This window comes from Ochotona princeps, unplaced genomic scaffold (assembly GCF_030435755.1).
Source record: "Ochotona princeps isolate mOchPri1 unplaced genomic scaffold, mOchPri1.hap1 HAP1_SCAFFOLD_140, whole genome shotgun sequence".
Taxonomy (NCBI): Eukaryota; Metazoa; Chordata; class Mammalia; order Lagomorpha; family Ochotonidae; genus Ochotona; species Ochotona princeps.
The window spans coordinates 188,313-201,764 of NW_026701170.1; positions in this window are offsets into that span (position 1 = coordinate 188,313).

Consider the following 13,452-nt stretch of genomic DNA (forward strand, 5'->3'; position numbering starts at 1 on the left):
GATCTCAGAATGCAGAGTTCAGAACTCAGCTTTCAGGACTAGGAATTCAGAATTCTGATTTCTGAACACAGAACTTGGGATTCAGTACTCAGAACTCATACTCAGAATTCAGAACTCAGAACTCGCAATTCAGAACTCAGAATTCTGAATTCAGACCTCATCAGTACTCAGAATTCACAACTCAGCACAACACAGAATTCAGGACTCAGAACTCAAAACTCAGAATTCAGACTTAGAACTCACAGCTCAGATTTCAGAGCTCCTACCTGAGAATTCAGAACTCAGAATTTAGAATTCCACTCGGAATTCCGAGCTCAGAACTAATAACTCAGAATTCAGGACTCCAATGTCAGGATTCAGAACTAGCAATTCAGAATTCAGATCTTAAAACTCAGAACTAAAAATGCAAAATTCAAATTCTGAACATAGATCTCGTAACTCAGAACTCAGAATTCAGAACCCAGAACTCAGAATTCAGAACACAGAACTCGTAATTCAGAAACCAGAGTTCAGAACCCAGAACTCAGAATTCTGAAATCAGAAATTACAATTCAGCTCCACACTGAATTTAGAACTGAGAAATCAAAACAAAGAAATTAAAATTCGAACTCACACCTCAGAACTTGGAATTCAGAACTCAGAACTCAGAATTCAGAGATAAAACACAGCTCAGAACTCCAAATTCAGCACTCAGAATTCTGAACTCAGAAACCAGAATTCAATCGTAGAAATCAGAATGCAGTGTTCAGAACTCATAACTAGGATTTCTGAATTCTGAATTCTAAATTCTGAACATAGAACTTAGAATTTTGAAATCACACTTCAGAACTTAGAATTCAGAACTCAAAGCTCATACTCAGAATTCAGAACTCAGAACTCATAATTCAGAACTCAGATTTCTGAATTCAGATCTTAGAACTCAGACCTCCTCAGAACTCAGATTTCACAACTGAGCACAACACTGAATTCAGGACTCAGAACTAGGAATTCAGAATTCTGAATTCTGAACACAGAACTTCGAAATTCTAAGTCACTCAGAACTCATACTCATAATTCAGAACTCAGAACTCTTAATTCAGAACTCAGAATTCTGAATTCAGATCTTAATGCTTAGACCACCTCACAACTCAGATTTCACAACTCAGCAAACACAGAATTCACAACTCAGAACTCAAAACTCAGAATTCAGACTTAGAAGAGACAGCTCAGAATTCAGAACTCCTACCTCAGAATTCAGAACTCAGAATTTAGAATTCCACTCGGAATTCACAGCTCAGGAATAATAACTCAGAATTCAGGACACAGAGTTCAGGATACAGAACTTGTAATTCAGAATTCAGATCTTAAAACTCAGAACTAACAATTCAGAGTTCAAATTCTGAACACAGAACTCAGAATTCAGATCCCAGAGCTCAGAATTCTGAAATCAGAAATTACAATTGGCTCCACACTGAATTCAGAACTCAAAACTCAAAACAAAGAATTTAACATTCAAAATCACACCTCAGAATTCTGAATTCAGAACTTAGAATTCAGAATTCAGAACTCAGAGATAAAACTCACAGCTCAGAACTGCAAATTCAGCACTGAGAATTCTGACATCAGAAATAAGAATTCAATATTAGAATTCAGAATGCAGTGTTCAGAACTCATAACTAGGAATTCTGAATTCTGAATTCTGAACATTGAACTTGGAATTTAGAACTCAGAATTCAGAACTCAGAACTCAGAATTTAGAATTCCACTCGGAAATCAGAGCTAAGAACTAGTAACTCAGAATTCATGACTCAGAGTTCACGATTTAGAACTAGAAATTCAGAATTCAGATCTTAAAACTCAGAACTAACAATTCAGAATTCAAATCTGAACACAGAACTCAGAATTCAGAACACAGAACTCAATATTCAAAAATCAGAATTCAGAACCCAGAACTCACAATTCTGAAATCAGAAATTATAATTCAGCTCCACACTGAATTCAGAACTCAGGACTCAAAGCAAAGAAATTCAAATTCAAACTCACACCTCAGAACTCGCAATTCAGAACTCAGAATTCTGAATTCAGATCTTAGAACTCAGACCTCCTCAGAACTCAGATTTCACAACTCAGCACAAGACAGAATTCACAACTCAGAACACAAAACTCAGAATTCAGACTTAGAACTCACAGCTCCGATCTTAAAACTCAGACCTCAGATGTCAGAATTACACTCAGAATTCAGAGCTCAGAACTAATAACTCAGAATTAGGGCTCAGAGTTCAGAATTCAGAACTAGCAATTCAGAATTCAGATCTTCAAACTCAGAACTAACAATTCAGAATTAAATTCTGAACACAGAACTCAGAATTCAGAACATGAACTCATAATTCAGAACTAGAATTCAGAATTCAGAACTCAAAACAAAGAAATTAAAATTCGAACTCACACCTCTGAATTCGGAATTCAGAGCTCAAAACTCATACTCAGAATTCAGAATTCAGGACTCAGTATTCGGCATTCAGAACTCAGAACTCAGAATTCAGCTAAGAATTCAGAATTCAGAACTCAGGATTCAGAGATAAAACTCACAGCTCAGAACTCTAAATTGAAAACTCAGAATACTGAGCTCAGAAATCAGTAATCAAAATTAGAACCCAGAATACAGAGTTCAGAACTCAGAACTCAGAACTAGGAATGCTGAATTCTGAATTCTGAACACAAACCTTGGAATTCAGTACTCAAAACTCATACTCAGAATTCAGAACACAGAACTCTTAATTCAGAACTCAGAATTCTGAAATCAGATCTTAGCACTCAGACCTCCTCAGAACTCAGATTTCACAACTCAGAACAACACAGAATTCAGGACTCAGAACTCAAAACTCAGAATTCAGACTTAGAACTCACAGCTCAGAATTCAGAACTCCTACCTCAGAACTTAGAATTCAGAACTCACAACTCATACTCAGAATTCAGAACTCAGAACTTGCAATTCAGAAATCAGATTTCTGAATTCAGATCTTAGAACTCAGACCTCGTCAGAACTCAGAATTCACAACTCAGCACAACAAAGAATTCAGGACTCAGAACTAGGAATTCAGAACTCTGAATTCTGAACTCAGAACTTCGAAATTCTAACTCATTCAGAACTTAGAATTCAGAACTCAAAACCCATACTCAGAATTCTGAACTCAGAATTCTGAATTCAGAGATAAATCTCACACCTCAGAACTCCAAATTCAGCACTCAGAATTCTGAACTCAGACACGAGAATTCAATATTAGAACTCAGAATGCAGTGTTCAGAACTCATAACTAGGATTTCTGAATTCTGAATTCTGAATTCTGAACACAGAAGTTCGAAATTCTAAGTCACTCAGAAAATAGAATATCGAACTCAAAACCCATACTCAGAATTCAGAACTCAGAACTCGCAATTCAGAACTCAGAATTCTGAATTCAGATCTTAGCACTCAGACCTCCTCAGAACTCAGATTTCACAACTCAGAACAACGCAGAATTCAGGAATCAGATCTGAAAACTCAGAATTCAGACTTAGAACTCACAGCTCAGATTTCAGAACTCAGAATTCAGAACTCAGAACTCAGAATTTAGAATTCCACTCGGAAATCAGAGCTCAGAACTAGTAACTCAGAATTCATGACTCAGAGTTCACGATTTAGAACTAGAAATTCAGAATTCAGATCTTAAAACTCAGAACTAACAATTCAGAATTCAAATCTGAACACAGAACTCAGAATTCAGAACACAGAACTCAATATTCAAAAATCAGAATTCAGAACCCAGAACTCACAATTCTGAAATCAGAAATTATAATTCAGCTCCACACTGAATTCAGAACTCAGGACTCAAAGCAAAGAAATTCAAATTCAAACTCGCACCTCAGAACTCGCAATTCAGAACTCAGAATTCTGAATTCAGATCTTAGAACTCAGACCTCCTCAGAACTCAGATTTCACAACTCAGCACAAGACAGAATTCACAACTCAGAACACAAAACTCAGAATTCAGACTTAGAACTCACAGCTCCGATCTTAAAACTCAGACCTCAGATTTCAGAATTACACTCGGAATTCAGAGCTCAGAACTAATAACTCAGAATTAGGGCTCAGAGTTCAGAATTCAGAACTAGCAATTCAGAATTCAGATCTTCAAACTCAGAACTAACAATTCAGAATTAAATTCTGAACACAGAACTCAGAATTCAGAACATGAACTCATAATTCAGAACTAGAATTCAGAATTCAGAACTCAAAACAAAGAAATTAAAATTCGAACTCACACCTCTGAATTCGGAATTCAGAGCTCAAAACTCATACTCAGAATTCAGAATTCAGGACTCAGTATTCGGAATTCAGAACTCAGAACTCAGAATTCAGCTAAGAATTCAGAATTCAGAACTCAGGATTCAGAGATAAAACTCACAGCTCAGAACTCTAAATTGAAAACTCAGAATACTGAGCTCAGAAATCAGTAATCAAAATTAGAACCCAGAATACAGAGTTCAGAACTCAGAACTCAGAACTAGGAATGCTGAATTCTGAATTCTAAACACAAACCTTGGAATTCAGTACTCAAAACTCATACTCAGAATTCAGAACACAGAACTCTTAATTCAGAACTCAAAATTCTGAAATCAGATCTTAGCACTCAGACCTCCTCAGAACTCAGATTTCACAACTCAGAACAACACAGAATTCAGGACTCAGAACTCAAAACTCAGAATTCAGACTTAGAACTCACAGCTCAGAATTCAGAACTCCTACCTCAGAACTTAGAATTCAGAACTCACAACTCATACTCAGAATTCAGAACTCAGAACTTGCAATTCAGAAATCAGATTTCTGAATTCAGATCTTAGAACTCAGACCTCGTCAGAACTCAGAATTCACAACTCAGCACAACAAAGAATTCAGGACTCAGAACTAGGAATTCAGAACTCTGAATTCTGAACTCAGAACTTCGAAATTCTAACTCATTCAGAACTTAGAATTCAGAACTCAAAACCCATACTCAGAATTCAGAACTCAGAATTCTGAATTCAGAGATAAATCTCACACCTCAGAACTCCAAATTCAGCACTCAGAATTCTGAACTCAGACACGAGAATTCAATATTAGAACTCAGAATGCAGTGTTCAGAACTCATAACTAGGATTTCTGAATTCTGAATTCTGAATTCTGAACACAGAAGTTCGAAATTCTAAGTCACTCAGAAAATAGAATATCGAACTCAAAACCCATACTCAGAATTCAGAACTCAGAACTCGCAATTCAGAACTCAGAATTCTGAATTCAGATCTTAGCACTCAGACCTCCTCAGAACTCAGATTTCACAACTCAGAACAACGCAGAATTCAGGAATCAGATCTGAAAACTCAGAATTCAGACTTAGAACTCACAGCTCAGATTTCAGAACTCAGAATTCAGAACTCAGAACTCAGAATTTAGAATTCCACTCGGAAATCAGAGCTCAGAACTAGTAACTCAGAATTCATGACTCAGAGTTCACGATTTAGAACTAGAAATTCAGAATTCAGATCTTAAAACTCAGAACTAACAATTCAGAATTCAAATCTGAACACAGAACTCAGAATTCAGAACACAGAACTCAATATTCAAAAATCAGAATTCAGAACCCAGAACTCACAATTCTGAAATCAGAAATTATAATTCAGCTCCACACTGAATTCAGAACTCAGGACTCAAAGCAAAGAAATTCAAATTCAAACTCACACCTCAGAACTCGCAATTCAGAACTCAGAATTCTGAATTCAGATCTTAGAACTCAGACCTCCTCAGAACTCAGATTTCACAACTCAGCACAAGACAGAATTCACAACTCAGAACACAAAACTCAGAATTCAGACTTAGAACTCACAGCTCCGATCTTAAAACTCAGACCTCAGATTTCAGAATTACACTCGGAATTCAGAGCTCAGAACTAATAACTCAGAATTAGGGCTCAGAGTTCAGAATTCAGAACTAGCAATTCAGAATTCAGATCTTCAAACTCAGAACTAACAATTCAGAATTAAATTCTGAACACAGAACTCAGAATTCAGAACATGAACTCATAATTCAGAACTAGAATTCAGAATTCAGAACTCAAAACAAAGAAATTAAAATTCGAACTCACACCTCTGAATTCGGAATTCAGAGCTCAAAACTCATACTCAGAATTCAGAATTCAGGACTCAGTATTCGGAATTCAGAACTCAGAACTCAGAATTCAGCTAAGAATTCAGAATTCAGAACTCAGGATTCAGAGATAAAACTCACAGCTCAGAACTCTAAATTGAAAACTCAGAATACTGAGCTCAGAAATCAGTAATCAAAATTAGAACCCAGAATACAGAGTTCAGAACTCAGAACTCAGAACTAGGAATGCTGAATTCTGAATTCTGAACACAAACCTTGGAATTCAGTACTCAAAACTCATACTCAGAATTCAGAACACAGAACTCTTAATTCAGAACTCAGAATTCTGAAATCAGATCTTAGCACTCAGACCTCCTCAGAACTCAGATTTCACAACTCAGAACAACACAGAATTCAGGACTCAGAACGCAAAACTCAGAATTCAGACTTAGAACTCACAGCTCAGAATTCAGAACTCAGAACTCAGAATTTAAAATTCACGTGGAATTCAGAGCTCAGAACTAATAACTCAGAATTCAGGACTCAGAGTTCAGGATTTAGAACTAGCAATTCAGAATTCAGATCTTAAAACTCAGAACTAACAATTCAGAATTCAAATCTGAACACAGAACTCAGAATTCAGAACCCAGAACTCGTAATTCAGAAATCAGAATTCAGAACCCAGAACTCAGAATTCTGAAACCAGAAATTACAATTCAGCTCCACACTGAATTCAGAACTCAGAACTCAAAAAAAAAAAAAAATTAAAATTAGAACGCACACCTCAGAATTCGGAATTCAGAACTCAGAATTTGGAATTCAGAATTCAGAACTCAGAACTCAGAATTCAGAAATAAAACTCACAGCTCAGAAATGCAAATTCAAAACTCAGAATTCTGAGCTCAGAGATCAGAATTCAAAATTAGATCTCAGAATGCAGAGTTCAGAACTCAGCTCTCAGGACTAGGAATTCAGAATTCTGAATTCTGAACACAGAACTTGGGATTCAGTACTCAGAACTCATACTCAGAATTCAGAACTCAGAACTCGCAATTCAGAACTCAGAATTCTGAATTCAGACCTCATCAGTACTCAGAATTCACAACTCAGCACAACACAGAATTCAGGACTCAGAACTCAAAACTCAGAATTCAGACTTAGAAATCACAGCTCAGATTTCAGAGCTCCTACCTGAGAATTCAGAACTCAGAATTTAGAATTCCACTCGGAATTCAGAGCTCAGAACTAATAACTCAGAATTCAGGACTCGGATGTCAGGATTCAGAACTAGCAATTCAGAATTCAGATCTTAAAACTCAGAACTAACAATGCAAAATTCAAATTCTGAACATAGAACTCGTAACTCAGAACTCAGAATTCAGAACCCAGAACTCCGAATTCAGAACACAGAACTCAGAATTCAGAAACCAGAGTTCAGAACCCAGAACTCAGAATTCTGAAATCAGAAATTACAATTCAGCTCCACACTGAATTTAGAATTGAGAAATCAAAAAAAAAGAAATTAAAATTCGAACTCACACCTCAGAATTTGGAATTCAGAACTCAGAACTCAGAATTCTGAGATAAAACACAGCTCAGAACTCCAAATTCAGCACTCAGAATTCTGAACTCAGAAACCAGAATTCAATCGTAGAACTCAGAATGCAGTGTTCAGAACTCATAACTAGGATTTCTGAATTCTGAATTCTGAATTCTGAACATAGAACTTAGAATTTTGAAATCACACTTCAGAACTTAGAATTCAGAACTCAAAGCTCATACTCAGAATTCAGAACTCAGAACTCTTAATTCAGAACTCAGAATTCTGAGTTCAGATTTTAGCTCTCAGACCTCCTCAGAACTCAGATTTCACAACTCAGAACAACAAAGAATTCAGGACTCGGAACTCAAAACTCAGAATTCAGACTTAGAACTCACAACTCAGAATTCAGAACTCAGAACTCAGAATTTAGAATTCCACTCGGAATTCAGAGCTCAGAACTAATAACTCAGAATTCAGGATTTAGAACTAGCAATTCAGAATTCAGATCTTAAAACTCAGAACTAACAATTCAGAATTCAAATCTGAACACAGAACTCAGAATTCAGAACCCAGAACTCGTAATTCAGAAATCAGAATTCAGAACCCAGAACTCAGAATTCTGAAACCAGAAATTACAATTCAGCTCCACACTGAATTCAGAACTCAGAACTCAAAACAAAGAAATTAAAATTAGAACGCACACCTCAGAATTCGGAATTCAGAACTCAGAATTTGGAATTCAGAATTCAGAACTCAGAACTCAGAATTCAGAGATAAAACTCACAGCTCAGAACTGCAAATTCAAAACTCAGAATTCTGAGCTCAGAGATCAGAATTCAAAATTAGATCTCAGAATGCAGAGTTCAGAACTCAGCTTTCAGGACTAGGAATTCAGAATTCTGATTTCTGAACACAGAACTTGGGATTCAGTACTCAGAACTCATACTCAGAATTCAGAACTCAGAACTCGCAATTCAGAACTCAGAATTCTGAATTCAGACCTCATCAGTACTCAGAATTCACAACTCAGCACAACACAGAATTCAGGACTCAGAACTCAAAACTCAGAATTCAGACTTAGAACTCACAGCTCAGATTTCAGAGCTCCTACCTGAGAATTCAGAACTCAGAATTTAGAATTCCACTCGGAATTCCGAGCTCAGAACTAATAACTCAGAATTCAGGACTCCAATGTCAGGATTCAGAACTAGCAATTCAGAATTCAGATCTTAAAACTCAGAACTAAAAATGCAAAATTCAAATTCTGAACATAGATCTCGTAACTCAGAACTCAGAATTCAGAACCCAGAACTCAGAATTCAGAACACAGAACTCGTAATTCAGAAACCAGAGTTCAGAACCCAGAACTCAGAATTCTGAAATCAGAAATTACAATTCAGCTCCACACTGAATTTAGAACTGAGAAATCAAAACAAAGAAATTAAAATTCGAACTCACACCTCAGAACTTGGAATTCAGAACTCCGAACTCAGAATTCTGAGATAAAACACAGCTCAGAACTCCAAATTCAGCACTCAGAATTCTGAACTCAGAAACCAGAATTCAATCGTAGAAATCAGAATGCAGTGTTCAGAACTCATAACTAGGATTTCTGAATTCTGAATTCTAAATTCTGAACATAGAACTTAGAATTTTGAAATCACACTTCAGAACTTAGAATTCAGAACTCAAAGCTCATACTCAGAATTCAGAACTCAGAACTCATAATTCAGAACTCAGATTTCTGAATTCAGATCTTAGAACTCAGACCTCCTCAGAACTCAGATTTCACAACTGAGCACAACACTGAATTCAGGACTCAGAACTAGGAATTCAGAATTCTGAATTCTGAACACAGAACTTCGAAATTCTAAGTCACTCAGAACTCATACTCATAATTCAGAACTCAGAACTCTTAATTCAGAACTCAGAATTCTGAATTCAGATCTTAATGCTTAGACCACCTCACAACTCAGATTTCACAACTCAGCAAACACAGAATTCACAACTCAGAACTCAAAACTCAGAATTCAGACTTAGAAGAGACAGCTCAGAATTCAGAACTCCTACCTCAGAATTCAGAACTCAGAATTTAGAATTCCACTCGGAATTCACAGCTCAGGAATAATAACTCAGAATTCAGGACACAGAGTTCAGGATACAGAACTTGTAATTCAGAATTCAGATCTTAAAACTCAGAACTAACAATTCAGAGTTCAAATTCTGAACACAGAACTCAGAATTCAGATCCCAGAGCTCAGAATTCTGAAATCAGAAATTACAATTGGCTCCACACTGAATTCAGAACTCAAAACTCAAAACAAAGAATTTAACATTCAAAATCACACCTCAGAATTCTGAATTCAGAACTTAGAATTCAGAATTCAGAACTCAGAGATAAAACTCACAGCTCAGAACTGCAAATTCAGCACTGAGAATTCTGACATCAGAAATAAGAATTCAATATTAGAATTCAGAATGCAGTGTTCAGAACTCATAACTAGGAATTCTGAATTCTGAATTCTGAACATTGAACTTGGAATTTAGAACTCAGAATTCAGAACTTAGAATTCAGAACTCAAAACTCATACTCAGAATTCAGAACTCAGAACTCGCAATTCAGTACTCTGAATTCTGAATTCAGATCTTAGAACTCAGACCTCCTCAGAACTCAGATATCGCAACTCAGAACAACACAGAATTAAGAACTCAGAACTGAAAAGTCAGAATTCAGACTTAGAACTCACAGCTCAGAATTCAGAACTCAGAATTCAGCTCTCAGAAATCAGAATTCAGAATTCCACTCGGAATTCAGACATCAGAACTAATAACTCAGAATTCAGGATTCAGAACTAGCAATTCAGAATTCAAATCTAAAAACTCACAACTAACAATTCAGAATTCAAATTCTGAACACAGAACTCAGAATACAGAATAAGGAACTCGTAATTCAGAAGTCAGAACTCACAACCCAGAACTCAGAATTCTGAAATCAGAAATTACAATTCAGCTTCACACTGAATTCCGAAATCAGAACTCAAAACAAAAAAGTATAAATTAAAACTCACACATCAGAATTCAGAATTCAGACTCAGAATTCAGAATTCAGATCAGAATTCAGATCTCAGAACTCAGAACTCAGAAATCAGCTAAGAATTCAGAATTCAGAACTCAGAATTCAGCACTCAGAACACAGAACTCAGAATTCTGAATCAGACATTACAGTTCAGCTCGAAACTGAATTCAGAACTCAGAACTCAAAACAAAAAATTAAAATTCGAACTCACACATCAGAATTCAGAATTCACTATTCAGAATTCAGCTCAGAATTCATAAGTCAGAACTCAGAATTCAGAGATAAAACTCATAGCTCAGAACTCTAAATTGAAAACTCAGAATACTGAGCTCAGAAATCAAAAATCAAAATTAGAACCCAGAATGCAGAGTTCAGAACTCAGAACTCAGAACTAGGAATTCTGAATTCTTAATTCTGAACACAAAACTTGTGATTCAGTACTCAAAACTCATACTCAGAATTAAGAACTCAGAACTCTTAATTCAGAACTCAGAATTCAGAATTCAGATCTTAAAACTCAGAACTAACAATTCAGAATTCAAATTCTGAACACAAAACTCAGAATTCAGAACTCAGAACTCAAAACAAAGAAATTAAAATTCGAACTCAAACCTCTGAGTTCGGAATTTAGAACTGAAAACACATACTCAGAATTCAGAATTCAGCTAAGAATTCAGAATTCAGAACTCAGGATTCAGAGATAAAACTCACAGCTCAGAACTCCAAATTCAAAACTCATAATACTGAGCTCAGAACTAGAATTTAAAACTAGAGCTAGGAATGCAGAGATCAGAACTCAGAAGTCAGAACTAGGAATGCTGAATTCTGAATTCTGAATACAGAACTTAGAATTCAGAACTCAAAACTCATACTCAGAATTCAGAACTCAGAACTCTTAATTCAGAACTCAGAATTCAGAATTCAGATCTTAGCACTCAGACCTCCTCAGAACTCAGATTTCACAACTCAGAACAACACAGAATTCAGGACTCAGAACTCAAAACTCAGAATTCAGACTTAGAACTCACAGCTCAGAATTCAGAACTCCTACCTCAGAATTTAGAATTCAGAACTCACAACTCATACTCAGAATTCAGAACTCAGAACTTGCAATTCAGAAATCAGATTTCTGAATTCAGATCTTAGAACTCAGACCTCGTCAGAACTCAGAATTCACAACTCAGCACAACAAAGAATTCAGGACTCAGAACTAGGAATTCAGAACTCTGAATTCTGAACTCAGAACTTCGAAATTCTAACTCATTCAGAACTTAGAATTCAGAACTCAAAACCCATACTCAGAATTCAGAACTCAGAATTCTGAATTCAGAGATAAATCTCACACCTCAGAACTCCAAATTCAGCACTCAGAATTCTGAACTCAGACACGAGAATTCAATATTAGAACTCAGAATGCAGTGTTCAGAACTCATAACTAGGATTTCTGAATTCTGAATTCTGAATTCTGAACACAGAAGTTCGAAATTCTAAGTCACTCAGAAAATAGAATATCGAACTCAAAACCCATACTCAGAATTCAGAATTCAGAACTCACAATTCAGAACTCAGAATTCTGAATTCAGATCTTAGCACTCAGACCTCCTCAGAACTCAGATTTCACAACTCAGAACAACGCAGAATTCAGGAATCAGATCTGAAAACTCAGAATTCAGACTTAGAACTCACAGCTCAGATTTCAGAACTCAGAATTCAGAACTCAGAACTCAGAATTTAGAATTCCACTCGGAAATCAGAGCTCAGAACTAGTAACTCAGAATTCATGACTCAGAGTTCACGATTTAGAACTAGAAATTCAGAATTCAGATCTTAAAACTCATAACTAACAATTCAGAATTCAAATCTGAACACAGAACTCAGAATTCAGAACCCAGAACTCGTAATTCAGAAATCAGAATTCAGAACCCAGAACTCAGAATTCTGAAACCAGAAATTACAATTCAGCTCCACACTGAATTCAGAACTCAGAACTCAAAACAAAGAAATTAAAATTAGAACGCACACCTCAGAATTCGGAATTCAGAACTCAGAATTTGGAATTCAGAATTCAGAACTCAGAACTCAGAATTCAGAAATAAAACTCACAGCTCAGAAATGCAAATTCAAAACTCAGAATTCTGAGCTCAGAGATCAGAATTCAAAATTAGATCTCAGAATGCAGAGTTCAGAACTCAGCTTTCAGGACTAGGAATTCAGAATTCTGATTTCTGAACACAGAACTTGGGATTCAGTACTCAGAACTCATACTCAGAATTCAGAACTCAGAACTCGCAATTCAGAACTCAGAATTCTGAATTCAGACCTCATCAGTACTCAGAATTCACAACTCAGCACAACACAGAATTCAGGACTCAGAACTCAAAACTCAGAATTCAGACTTAGAACTCACAGCTCAGATTTCAGAGCTCCTACCTGAGAATTCAGAACTCAGAATTTAGAATTCCACTCGGAATTCCGAGCTCAGAACTAATAACTCAGAATTCAGGACTCCAATGTCAGGATTCAGAACTAGCAATTCAGAATTCAGATCTTAAAACTCAGAACTAAAAATGCAAAATTCAAATTCTGAACATAGATCTCGTAACTCAGAACTCAGAATTCAGAACCCAGAACTCAGAATTCAGAACACAGAACTCGTAATTCAGAAACCAGAGTTCAGAACCCAGAACTCAGAAT